This window comes from Bos javanicus, chromosome 4, assembly GCF_032452875.1.
Source record: "Bos javanicus breed banteng chromosome 4, ARS-OSU_banteng_1.0, whole genome shotgun sequence".
Taxonomy (NCBI): domain Eukaryota; kingdom Metazoa; phylum Chordata; class Mammalia; order Artiodactyla; family Bovidae; genus Bos; species Bos javanicus.
The window spans coordinates 36899101-36913826 of NC_083871.1; the positions used below are offsets into that span (position 1 = coordinate 36899101).

A 14726-nucleotide genomic window follows, 5' to 3' on the forward strand; every position below is an offset into this window, starting at 1 on the left:
TGGACCTGGAATCACATGCTTGGTTTTACTAACCCCCTTATCAAAGTAGAGCAGCTGCTTAGATGGGTGAAAAAAGGTCTGTGTTCTCTCGTTGTTCCAGGTTAGTCTGAAGAGACGTCCTAATACTCGTGAGAATCCTGTAGATTTAGTGACCAGGAAATCGTAACAGTTGATCTGAAGATGAAACTACTTTTGTTGCTCAGGGGATGTGGTGAGGCAGGATGAGTCATGTAATAATATGTTCTGTGTAAAGAGTACCAGGTCAGTCACTAGACATGTAGCGTGGTTTCTGCAGGACCTCTGCTCCATGGGTAGCCTTTCAAGCTGTAAAGACATATAGTTTACTTGAGTCAGCCCTCTTGCTCAAAAATAGTCTGCCTGTCTTCACTTAAGCATAGATGTCATCACTACAGGATAAATGAGAATACGCTGCTTATCCTGGAGGCAGTTCTTCTGACCATGTGCACTGGCTTCAAGTCCTCCTGTCCACTTGGAAGCAGATTCTTCGCTCCCACTCATGTAAATCAGTCCTCCTGGCTTCTAACCTGCTGTTTCTCAGTCAGAAATTCCAACGCAGATGGTCTCCTGATCATTTACCAAAGCATAGCACCTTAGATTAGCAAATGATACTTTTCATTTTAACCAATGTTCCTGAAAACTCAAAGCACTGCAACACTGATAGAATTAAGGGCAGCCAATTGCACAGAATAAAGAAACTAATAGTGTTATTAAGGCTATACTTTGCTGAGTTTTGAAAAACACTTTTCTTGTTGCATAAAGTATTTAAAAGGCATGGATTATATTTAAACCTGAAATTTTTATGGTAAGAAAAGTCTTATAGGAAGAGTACATTTTATGAATTTTATCACTACTGTCTCATCCCCATTTAATACAAAATAATTAACTCTTCAGGAGGTTACGTACTTGCTGGACATGGACATTTTTGCCGAATTGAATGGAAAACAAAAGTAAAAATTAAATATTCCATAATTGACAAGAGTTTATTCTTAATAGGTTTTGTAGGAAATGGGGAAATCAGAATACTGTAAGTCTGGAGTTTTTCCTTCATCGTTTACTTTTTTAGATAACGTATTGATAAAGGCGGCCACCTGAAGAAAGTTTCCACTACTTAAGAAATACTGGACTGTCAAGTTACATTGAATTGTGAAAACAGATTAAAATGAAAATGTAAAGTGCCAAGCTTGTTTTAGGGTTAAGAAAAAAAAAAAAACAACACACTGGCATATGGCCAAAATATTTGCCTCCCAAATGTCATCTTTAGAACGATTTTTTAAACCCACTGTGATTGCTTCTCCCTCCTCTCAACTCCCAGCAGGCTAAAGCAGACCTCACATAAGTCCCACACAGATGTAGACAGAGAAACTGCTCATTATCAATCAACGAACACAAACAAGTTGAAGACTGCTCAGTTTCCCCTGTTAAAGGTAAAGAGGCTTAAAGCCCCCAAAGAGTTTATTATTCTGGTGCTAGGATCGTCAAAGTCATTTGACTTTGACTTGCACGGTAGCCACAGAGGTTAAATTAAGGTTAAGTTTCCCAAACAAAATGGAAGCAATTAAACAGTTAAATAATGTTGCTTTATTCTGTTTGTTTGTTTTTAACCCAGAGACCCCAAAATGTATAAAAATGTAAATTTTTATATATTTTTAAGTAACAAAAATTATATATAAGAAATTGCCTTTTATGCTTAATTATATGCTTTCACGTGATATTTTTCCTCTAAAAACATCACACCAGAATAGTATTATAAATCCAACCAGTAACTCATTATAAGATATCTCCTTTTGCAAGAGGATGTACAAGGACTCTTAAAGTTTATAAATTTTGACTAGGCAGGAAAAAATCAAGCTTCTTGAAATGGGATAATATTTTTGTTTGAGTATGGTCAATTAGAAAGAAAACTGGTCACAGAATCTAAAGACCTGGATGTAGCTGTTTTTCTTTCCTGAGAGCATTATGCAAGCATAACCTACTTTATCTTTTACAAAACATTTATATATTTAGTAGCTCACTTGAATTGTAAAATAGCTTTATAAAATAGAAGGACATTTGACAAATTTTTAAAAATCAATAAAAATAAAACTCATTATGTATGTGACTTGCCTAAGATCACGTTTAGTAAGAGTTGGGGCTAGACACTGCTGCTGCTGCTAAGTCGCTTCAGTCGTGTCCGACTCTGTGCAACCCCATAGACGGCAGCCCACCAGGCTCCCCCGTCCCTGGGATTCTCCAGGCAAGAACACTGGAGTGGGTTGCCATTTCCTTCTCCAATGCATGAACGTGAAAAGTGAAAGTGAAGTCGCTCAGTCGTGTCTGACTCCCAGCGACCCCATGGACTGCAGCCTACCAGGCTCCCCTGTCCATGGGATTTTCCAGGCAAGAGTACTGGAGTGGGGTGCCATTGCCTTCTCTGGAGCTAGACACTAATTCACCACTAATTCCGTATGTTACATTACATCTAGTTGGAATCATGTCTCTTTAAGTATAGTGAAGTATTTTGTTTATTTCTAATTAAAAACAATATTTTGGTGGTATTCTTAAAGAATATCGTTTTAGCACTGTAAATAATAGTCGACATACTATTTACTGAATCTATATGTCTGAAAAAATATCTTAACCCACCACCATGGGGAATAGGAGACCTGAATGTGTTGACTGTATCTGCATATGTCAGCAAAAAGAAGTTAAAAACAATTTGGACTGTGACCAACACATGTCCTTTTCTTACTAAAATCTTTTCCAGCTTGGTCTTAATTGCTATGCTGAGAACAAACACTCCCCTGCCATAATTTAGTCAAAAAGAGTTTCAGTAGCAGGGTTAATAAAAGAGGAAGGGTGGAATTGAAGAATGGCCCTTTCAGAGATTCTCTAGATCCTGGGCAATCTTTAGGTACAGAAGCCGTAGGGTTGGGGCAGAACATGATCCTCTTAGGAACGAGAGGCCTGGTATCCAACAAGGTATAGAGAAGCACTTTATTCCTCAGAAACAGGCAAGGGAAGAAACTGAGCTGCATGAAATATTGCACTGGTTTGCCAAGTATAGACACACCCAGGTTTCCTGTTCCACATGAGGTTAGAGCTTGGATCACAGATGTCCAGCCAAATGTGGCCTTGCTCTGACCCAGATCATGCCACCAGAGAAACCAGTCACACTGAGGAGCAGTTCTTTCTTTGTTCCTTGAAGCCCTACACTCCCTTGTAGTGGGAACCTTGAGCTATTAAAAGGCTTAAAAAAACTTTTTGTTGTGTCTCTTAGATGGAGTCCCTCCCAACACACAGAGTGTAATTTTAAAAAAAAAAAAAAAAGTGGAACTTTTTTAGGTGCTATGCATAGAGAAAACCTTTTAGCACTAAAAACAATCATTGATATGCTGTTTATTGAATCATGTTTCTGAAAAAATATGTTAACTCTTCATAGATAACTGGGTGAAAGGATGCAGTTTTTACCTTTTGGCAGAATAAGTAGAGACAAATTCTAGAGGAATCTCAGTGTATATCTGCTGATTCCCAAGAAAGACAAGTATTCAGTATACAGTAAAATATTTTCTTAACCATATGTTACAACTTCCCAGCAAAAAGTTATACTGTTCATGGTTCCCTTTTGCTGTCATGGAGTGTTTACTTGCTAGAGCATGCCACACGCAGGCATGAATGATACACAAAGCATCGTGATTATGTGTCAGGATGGTGTTGTCAAGAACTTGAAGTACTTTTTAATTTTCTTTTGGTAATTTTCTCTCAGGTAAAGTATTAGCAGCCTTTAAGGAACAAGTTAGGATTTGAAGAGAAAGCAGAGGATTGGTGAGGGAAAAAATTTGTACATGAAAAGAAAACTAAGATTTATTGTATATCTTAAGTGTTAGTTTCGTCTGTCATTACCAGAAAAGAAACCACAAATTCCAGTTTCTATCTTGAAGTGATAAAGGCAGGTTGTATGTATGGTTATCTACCTATCAGCTATGGGATGGTGTGTGACAAGAGAATGACTGCTTTATTCTGCCTAACACAAAGCAGAAAGTAGTTCAGTGGTTTTCTTTTTTTCAACTATAAAAGACCCTAATCAGTTTGTCCTAACATAATCCAGAACATAAATCTCACCTAAAAGCTTTTGAAGAAATAATTTAAGCTCAACATGTATTTTACCTTCTAAGCGCTGCATGGATCAATAGCTGTAGTTCTTAAGGTCTCTAAGCCTCATGCTGTCTGAGCAGCAGCACTCTCTTCTGAACAGCTAGCTGGTGGGAGTAGTTTTGGTGGTGGTGGTTGAAGTGATCAAGAGTGTGGTTGCTCCTTGAATTTATTCAAAGTATTTTGGAGGCAGAATAGCTGATATCTTGCAGATATTTCCCCTTTATTCTTCCTCTTTTTATGGGCCAGTCAAAATGTTTTGTTGTATTTTGGAAATTTTATCACTCTTTATTTACTTACCTCTTCTTAACTGAAGGGTTTTGTTATTGAAATTTATTTTGGTTAAAAATTGGATAACTTTTTCCGAATGCAAATGTTGGAAAAGACACCAACTTTGGGATATCAGTTAACTCTAAAAACAGAAGGAGAGAGAGATAGTTTGCTATATTTTTATATTGCTGCTTTTTTCACTTCCTAAAATATAAAATACAATAGAGAGATAAGGAACAAATATATCAATATGTGAATGTTGGTTTAACAGTGATGGTGGATATCAGAGTGAATACTATATGACATTTTTCTGAAAAGTTGAAATACTTATATTTAAAAATTTTTAAAGCTACCCAAAACCTCAATGTGGAACCACTAGAGATTAAAACTAAGACAGTTAATTCATTTCTATTGCTACACTCAGAATTAATTATTTCAAAACTTGAGAATAAGTCTTTCTAGGTTTACTTTTTAAATAAATGTTCTCATACTATTTTCTTGGTTTGTTTTACTTTCTGCAAATTTTTTTTCATACATTTTACAGCTTGATATTTTAGTTTTTCTCTTTGGCATTCATATTTCACCAATTTTTACAACTAAAAGCATTTCCAATGTCAATAATTATATTTAAGAATCATGGTATACAATCGTATCATCATATTGTACTATATCATTTTACAGTAATGTCTTCTCCAGTTATTAAACATTTTTATTGTTTTCAACTATTTTCTGCTGAAATAGCACTTTTATAAGTAACTCATTTTGATGACTTCCTTAAAACTAATTTTTAATACTTAAATTACAGTGTCAAATACAATACACAGTTACAGTTCTTATACATATATACACATCAAGCCTTTATCTAGGATAGTATTGTTTCTTTTTTAGGAAGAGTATGCTAGTGCTTAATTTATCACACCTTTAACCTGAAAAATATAAACAAAATCTTGCATTTTTGTCAAGTTAGGAGAAAATATATTAGCTCACTTTGATGCTTTTCAATTTGAGTATTAAATATATATGTACATAATAGTCCTTTGAATTTCTCATTTTAGAGATAGCTTTTCTATAACTTAGGATGTTAGTAATTTATTAGTTGTTATTATATATATATTTATATTACTAATCCTATGTTATATCTGTGACAAACAATAGCAACAGTTTGTATTTTGTTTTGGCATAAATAGTTTAAAATTTTATATCATCAAGTCACTGGGCTGAAATCAAGGTCAACAGTCCCATCCTTCTTCTAGAGGCTCTAGGAGAGAATCCATTCCTTGCCTTTTTCCATTTCTGGAGCTGTCTGCCTTGGCTCATGGCCCTTTGTCCCATCTCTCTCTATCTCTCTCTTAAAGGGACCCTTGTGATGGAATTTAGGGCCTGCCTGGAGTGACGCAGGAAATCTTACTTCAACGGCCTTAGCTTAATCACATCTGCAAAATTTTTACACTTAAGGTAACATATACGGGTTCCATAGACTGGGACCTGTCATGTTTTGATGGCCATTACTTGTTCCACTGCAATTCTATTTAAAAACATTTATAGTAAGTTACATGTTCACTTCTACTTTTTTTCAGTCCTCTTATAATTCTCTGTCTCTTGCTCCACATTTGGATCTGATATGTCTAGACTAGCCTTGGTGTTTTTCTGATAATATTTGCAACAAATAATACTCTTTATTTTAGGATGCTGAATATCTAGTTCATTTAGGTGGAAAATGGTGATTTAAAGCACTTGAGACTATATATGTATGATATTTTAAAATTGTACTCTATATTTACTGATTTTGATTAAAGCACTCATTATTTAGACTGATGATGCTGGAAGAAAACATGGGTTCTCCCTATAAAATAATAGAAAAAATAACTATCCTACTACATTATATCATATCTTAAAATTTAGTTGGTGATGGTAGCTTTTTATTAGAGATGTAAACTCCAGTATTCTTGCCTGGAAAATCCATAATCAGTGGAACCTGCTGGGCTACAGTCCATGGGGCCTCAAAAGAGTCAGATATGACTTAGAAACTAAACAATATTTTTTTAATGACTGCTATTTTTTTAAAAAACACAATAGTTTTTACGTAGACTAAAGGTAGTGATTGTGTATAAAACTCTGTCGTTTGTGGAAGCAATTTCATCCAAAGACGGCCTCCAAAAATAATTAAACTCAGTAATGTGATTTTGATTTTAAGTTGAACTCCTCAGATTTAGTGCCTCGGATCTCATTACGTTTCTCAAAATATGCAAAATATATTCTAACCACAGTTGTTTTCCTTTTATGATCCAATTTTTAGGCTGTAAAAAGAAATTGCTACCTATAAAATATAATTGGCATTGCATTTTTAGTCAGAGAGATAACCAGATGCTTTAAAAAAATGAATTCATTATACAAGATTTTAAAAACGTTCTGTGAGTAATTACTTCATCAAATAACAGTTCAGATATTTTTCTAAAATATTACTTGTATTATATCTTCCATTTTTCTTTGATATTTGAGTATAAAATGAATATGCCATATGGCTACACAAAGAGGATTACTTATAAAGTGTTTAGTGGATGCCAGTCCAGGTTCGATGCACGATACTGGATGCTTGGGGCTAGTGCACTGGGACGACCCAGAGGGATGGTATGGGGAGGGAGGAGGGAGGAGGGTTCAGGATGGGGAACACATGTATACCTGTGGGGGATTCATTTTGATATTTGGCAAAACTAATACAATTATGTAAAGTTTAAAAATAAAATAAAAAATAAATACATAAAGTGTTTAGTGGGTGCAAATGCCTGTGGACAAACAAGTTAGTTTACCCACAAAAAATTTTTGCTCAAATATTTTAGATAAAATGTCTACTATTTTAAAAATTGAAAAATAATTTATAGGGTAATTCGATTTTTGATTATGTATATCCCTAATAAACTGTTAATATATTTTTTGTTTTCTCTATAGCATTTATGCTTAGCTTCACAGTTCTCGGAATCTTGCAAACTATTCTAAAATCTTTCATTAAAATAAAAAAAATCATATTTTAGTATTACTATTATAGTACACTTTTCTTATAGTCTTAGAAAACATTCTTAATGTTTTTGAATTTGAAACGGCTTTAAATCATTGTGGTTTTCATAGATATAGTCAAACTAGGAAATGACAATATGTGCACTTTCATAATACATGGAGTGAAACACTTAAATTTTTCTAGGAAAAAATTAACATAGAAAAACTTTACAGTTCTATTTTACTTGTAAAAAATTATGCTTTTAATATTATGTGTGAGTGGTTATGAGTAACCTATTCATAAGCTACCATTCCCCCTTTCTCCAAGTGAAGGGAGTTGAGGCAGCTGACTGAGATACATAGCTACAAATTAAATGGAGGACAGAGTTCAAAGTGTTTAAGTTTGAAGTGTTTACTTATATGCATTTGATCCTACAGTTACTTTCTTTGAATAGTATGCTGATTATGACAGTTTATCAGAAATGTGAAATGGAGGTATTATTACAAAGCCAACCAGTTTAAAAATCTCAAGATGCTAAGGTTGACTGCTATATTAATAACTACTGATATACTTACACAGATTGGCAAATAGATAAATTATACATGGAAATAAAAAGATCTATATATCTAAAAATAGGTATATTGATATATATCAATAACTACTATTGTATAAGCCAAAATGATATGTATGTTACTGCTGTTGTCCAATCTGATAGCATATTTTTAACCAAGCATAATTCATAGAGTTGTTAATGTTACTCAGTGTAATATGAATAGTTGACTTTTAAAAATTTTTCCTACAGAAGTAGCTATTGCATTTCAAATGCTCTTTTAAAATATACTTTAAAGCATTTATAGTGTTCAGATTTCTAATAATAATTTTAAATGTATTAGAATGTTACACATTGGAAACATCTTCCCTTATCAGGATACTATTAATATAAAGATATAAGGTCTATTTTCTGTTTTATTTATTTATATGTATTGACATATAGTTGATTTAAAATATTACATTAAATATAATACTAGTTTCAGGCATACAGCATAGTAATTAAAAAATTTTATAGATTATAGTTCACATACATTTATTGTAAAATATTGGCTCTATTCCCCGTACTGTGCAATATGTCCTTGTAGCATGTTTGTTTAATAGACAATAGTTTGTACCTCTTAAGCTTTTACCCTTATCTTGCCCCTCCTACCTTCCCTTTCCTCACTGGTATGTTCTTTATATCTGTAAGTATAAGTCTTTTTGGTTATATTCAGTACTTTCTTTTATTTATTAGATTCCACCTATAAATGATAACATACAGTATTTCTCTTTCTCTATATGACTTACTCCCTACATCCATCATGTTGCTGAAAATGGTAAAATACCAATCCTTATTATGGCTGAGTCGTTTTCTGTTGTATAAATATATCACATCTTTTTTATCCATTTGTCTATTGATGGAGACTCAGGTTTCTTCCATATCTTGACAACTGTAAACAATGTTGCTATGAACATTGAAATGCATGTATCTTTTTGAACTGGTGTTTCTGTTTTCTTCAGATATACATACCCAGGAGTAAAATTACAAAATCTTAAGACAGTTTTATTTTTTAGTTTTTTTGAAACATCTGTGCTAATTTCCACAGTGGTTAGATCAATATTCATTCCCACAAACACTATACAAGGGTTCCATTTTATATACATCCTAGGCAATATTTGTTAATTGTGTTCCTTTCTTTCTCCTGAAACATAGTTGAGTTACAACACTATGTTAGTTTTAGCTATACAGCAGACAAATTCAGTTTTATATATATATATATATATATACACACACACACACACACACACATAGTGTGTGTGTGTATATATAATCTTACATGGGCTTCCCAGGTGGCTTGGGGCAAAGAGTCACCTCCAGTGCAGATGTGGGTTCCATCCCTGAGTCAGAAAGATCCCCTGGGGAAGGAAATGGCAACCCACTCTAGTATTCTTGCCTGGAAAATGCCATAGAATATGTTAGAGCATTTGCCATTATAGGTTTTTATAAGATATTGAATATAGTGTTGTGTAGTAAATCCTTATTGCTTATCTGTTGTATGTGTAGTAGTTTTTATCTGAACTTTTCTAATAATTATCAATGTTGATCATCTTTTCTTGTGCCTTTTGATCATCTGTATGTCTTTTTTGGAGAAAGAAAGTACTTCTACCTTTTGTCCTAGAGCGTGGGAATTTTTCTGTGTGTTTTAGGAGTGGAGTCTCTATTTCCCACAGCCCTCCTGGAAGTAAGACTTATTGGCCTTCAAAGCCAAATATTCTAAGGGTTTGTCTTCCCAGAGGAAGACCGCCAGGCTGGGAAGCCTTATGTGAGGCTTACACAGTTGCTCTACTCCTTGGGGAGAAAACTCTTCGGTTGTAATTATTCTCCTGTTTGGGGATCACCTACCTGGGAGATACGGGTCCTTTTTTAAAATCATTAGTTGTGTAAGATCTTCTCTGGTAAGCTTCAGTCTTTTTCATCCATAGATATTCTGTAAATAGTTGTAATTTGAATCTCCCCTCCAAGAAAGAAGGTGAACTCAGGCTCTTTCTACTCTGCCATCTTGGCTGATCTCTCTATTAGGTTTATTCTCAACTCAGTTATTGCTCCATTAAAACATTTACTTCACTGAGCATTCCCTCTTACTTTTAACAAGTTCTTATTATTGAAGTAGTACATTGTTCCAGTATTTCATATTTTTCCAATATGAATAACATTATTTTGGATATCTTATTTTTCCATCAAAGAGGAAAACGATGCTTGCTTATTCTCCAGAGTAGAGTTTAACAGGCTACACCTGTTAAACTAATGAAACCTTCCTCCAAAATAAAAAGATGATAATTGACTCATCATTTATCACATAGCCAGTTAAGAGTTATGAAAAGCTGGAACCCGGATCTCTTGTCTTTTAGGTCACACATATAGTAAGTAGTGGCCCAGTTTTAAACTCTTGTCAGTTGATTTGAAAACCATACTACTTAGTCTCTGATATAGCCTTGTTACTAGTATTTGTTGAAAATCTGATTGCCAGAAAGCATCAAGCTTTAAGATCTTCCAACTCTGGAGGTATTGTACTAACATTTCTTGAACCATATTTGAATATGCAATTTGAAGACATAAGGCCCTCAAGCTTACTCCTTGGAAGGAAAGTTATGACCAACCTAGACAGCATATTAAAAAGCAAAGACATTACTTTTTCAAAAAAGGTCCATCTATTCAAGGCTATGATTTTTCCAGTAGTCATGTATGGATGTGAGAGTTGGACTATAAAGAAAGCTGAGCGCCGAAGAATTGATGCTTTTGAACTATGGCATTGGAGAAGACTCTTGAGGGTCCCTTGAACTGCAAGGAGGTCCAACCAGTCCATCCTAAAAGAGATCAGTCCTAGGTGTTCATTGGAAGGATTGATTTTGAAGCTGAAACTCCAATACTTTGGCCACCTGATGCAAAGAACTGACTCATTTGAAAAGACCCTGATGCTTGGAAAAATTGAGGGCAGGAGATGGTTGGATGGCATCACCAACACTACTGGTGTTGTGTATGGACATAGGTTTGAGTGGACTCCAAGAGTTGGTGATGGACAGGGAGGCCTGGTGTGCTGCAGTTCATGGGGTCACAAAGAGTCGAACACGACTGAGCAACTGAACTGAACTGAAGACCCTCAATTTGGGCTATGCTTATTTTTAGCCATTATTTCATTTTCCTCAATCACAATGTTCAGTTTAGTTCAGTTGCTCAGTTGTGTCCAACTCTTTGCGACCCCATGAATCGCAGCACGCCAGGCCTCCCTGTCCATCACCAACTCCTGGGGTTCACTCAGACTCAGGTCCATCGAGTCAGTGAAGCCATCCAGCCATCTCATCCTTTGTTGTCCCCTTCTCCTCCGGCCCCCAATTCCTCCCACCATCAGAGTCTTTTCCAATGAGTCAACTCTTTGCATGAGGTGGCCAAAGTACCAGAGTTTCAGCTTTAGCATCATTCCTTCCAAAGCAATCCCAGGGCTGATCTCCTTCAGAATGGACTGGTTGGATCTCCTTGTAGTCCAAGGGACTCTCAAGAGTCTTCTCCAACACCACAGTTCAAAAGCATCAATTCTTCGGCGCTCAGCCTTCTTCACAGTCCAACTCTCACATCCATACATTACTACTGGAAAAACCATAGCCTTGACTAGACGGACCTTTGTGGACAAAGTAATGTCTCTGCTTTTGAATATGCTATCTAGGTTGGTCATAACTTTCCTTCCAAGGAGTAAGCGTCTTTTTAATTTCATGGCTGCAATCACCATCTGCAGTGATTTTGGAGCCCCAAAAATAAAGTCTGACACTGTTTCCATTGTTTCCCCATCTATTTCCCATGAAGTGATGTAGATATATAATGTAGATATATAAATATATATATCTATATATATATAATAACATAAATATATAAATAACATAAAAATTGAGATTTTAGTAATTATGGGCATGGACTCTGTTAAAGAATCTGCCTGCCAATCAGGAGACACAACTTCAATCCCTGGGTCAGGAAGATTCTCTGGAGATGGAAATGGGAACCCATTCCAGTATTCTTGCCTGGGAAATCCCATGGATAGAAGAGCCTGGCAGGCTACAGTCCATTGTCACAAAACAATCAGACACAACTGAACACACACACTGTATATAATTTAAATTATAATGTAGTTGTCTGTAAAATCATTGTTCCTTTTCTCAGTAATCAGCTTTCAGAGAAACATGCTCACTGATATCTGGCAAATCATTTCCTCCTTACTGCTTCTAGAACTCCTGTTCCTGTTCTTATCTGTCTCTGTGGTGGAGATGTTCACTGTGCCCACTACCGTCTTGTAGTCAGGTTCAACTGAAAATGCAATCAACATCCCTCTGAGGCATTCTTCATCTACTATTCCCCACAAAATAACCAATATGCCACCAAATCTGGCTCCCTCAGTATTTGCCATATAGCCTTGCTATTAGTCCATCAAGTAGCCAATGATACTACTGTCTTTTTTTTTAATAGATGAGCTTTCTGATAGCACTTCAATCAGCAATAATTCCCCCTCTCCTCTGCATTGTCATAGAGTTGTGTTTTTTTTTTTTTTTTAATTCTCTGAAACATGTTTCTTTGAATTGAGTGTATGTGCATCTCATTGCTGTTATTTTAATTACAGTACACCATAATGACTACAGGCACAGACTTTGGAAAATGATGATCAAGGGAATTGTGGAAAAAATTAATAATTAGCTGTATTCTAGGTGAATGCCAAACTCCTTTTCTCCATCAAATTAATGTCATAGATGGAGAAATTCAGGTATTTTAGAAGAACATGGCTATTCATTTGTGCATAGTAGATTATAATTTGTGATTGCAAAAAGAGCCATCAGAATTGCAGCAGCTTGCTGTTAATGATTACATGACTGAAGGAAACAAAAACTAGATAGCACCTCATCCAAAATGTTATTTCTTTTGCCCACTGACAAATATGTAGTAAGTGCATAATCAATACAGATACAGTGAATAGCTACAAGGCACAAGGGAGAGAAAGTTTAGGAAGTCTGGAGTTTTAAGTCCAAGCAAAGGAAAGAATAGTGATGCATTTAAAATTGAAGGCAAAAAAAAAAAAAAAAATTGAAGGCATAAGAGCATGAAAATTTAGAAGGAAGTTAATAAATTCTCATCTACTCAAACGAAGTTCAAGGTAACTTCAGGCTTGTTTTGCGTAGTAAACAGAAGGCTGTTAGATGTGTGGCTTTGATGTTTAGATAATTTGAGATTCATCCAGTAACAGTGATATTTGAAGCTGTGGGAGGGAAGTCAATTAATGAAGAATATGTATAGTGAAAAGGAATGCACTTTGAACTTGGAATCTAGAAAATGGCTTTAGAGGACTTTGAATAAGCTGATAAAAGATCTTAAGATGAAGTAGTATAAAATGTGATTTAAAGTAGCCATGCTGTTAATAAAGATAGCATACTTAACTATGTCATATGCCTCAGATTGTTGTTCAAGAATAAGGATCAGTAGATTTGATGATTAGTTCATTGGTGGCTAATCTTTGTAAGAATCATTTTATTAAAATAGTTGGGGTCAAGAAACTGGATTCCATTTTGTTTAGAAATAAAAGGGAGATGCAGAATTAAACAATTATATCTAACTACTATTTTCCTCAAATTAATATAGCTTAATTGTGTTATTTTTCTTACTACAGTAACATAGATTCATGTAGGAATTTCAAGTAATAGTGAAAAGCTTGAAGATGGAAATAAAGGTGTCAAAGTCATGAAAAATTTCAAAAAATCAACCATTGATAATTCAGCAAACATTTATTCAAACTTGTGAGTAGTTACATACAACACAAGACATACATATATGATTGCATGTAATATTAGATATATACTCATATATACATGATTGAATGTAATTACCCAGTTTATAATATTTAATCCATTCCATAATAGAGTAAAAATTTTGCCATGTTGGGCATCACCTGGTAGCTAAGATGGTAAAGAATCTGTCTGCAGTGTGGGAGGCTTAGGTTCAATCCCTGAGTCATAAAGATCCACTGGAGAAGGGAATGGCAACCCACTACAGTAATTCCATGGACAGAGGAACCTGCTGTGTTACGGTCCATGGACTCATAAAGAGTCAGACACGAATGAGTGACTAACACCCATATACATTGCCATATTAATGTAAAATACATTTAATGGATGTATGCTAGTCCACTATACTTTTATAAAATAAGTTACTTAACCAACTCATTATATACAGACAATAACATATATTTGTTTGCTCTTGTCTAATAATCACCTTAGAATAAATGGTAATAATGGCATTCCTGTTTTGAGGATTATACAATTTTAAATCACCTTCATATAGATTATTAAATGCTTCTCCAGAATATTTTCATCATATTCCATTCTCAGTAAGTTGAAGTATTAATAGTTTTCCCATTTACCTTATGTAGACAAAAATGATGGCAAATCAGAGATGTTAACTGATATTTGTCTGTAACATAAAACAACTACTTTTGTTACTTGACCTTTTTAAGCATCACTTAAAAGTCAGGAACAAAAATGAAGAAGATTATCCTAGATCTGAAAACTGAAATGGCACACAGGAAAGGCAGAAAATCAGAAAGAGTAAGGCGCAAATCTACAGATACGTGAAAGTAATAATGGAACTGCTAGCAGTTCTGTCTAAAGTGGGTAAGGATGCAGTGAGGGCTGGGGGTGAAGTGGAAGGGATAAAGTTCACAAGATGAAGACATGTTTGGATAAAGAAATGCATGTG

The 14726-nt window shown here is 34.8% G+C and overlaps 1 protein-coding gene across 4 annotated transcripts in view; it reads left to right on the forward strand.

The window, feature by feature from the left end:
- The window catches only part of SEMA3A (semaphorin 3A), a 553371-nt gene that overhangs the window by 248259 nt on the left and 290386 nt on the right, over positions 1-14726 (forward strand). The window contains exon 3 of one of the 4 annotated variants that reach the window (XM_061413770.1): positions 1334-1445. The exons of the other annotated variants lie outside the window; for them this stretch is intronic. The gene's annotated coding sequence lies outside the window, so the exon portion shown is untranslated. The remainder of the gene's footprint in view (positions 1-1333; positions 1446-14726) is intronic. 4 annotated transcript variants of the gene reach the window in all.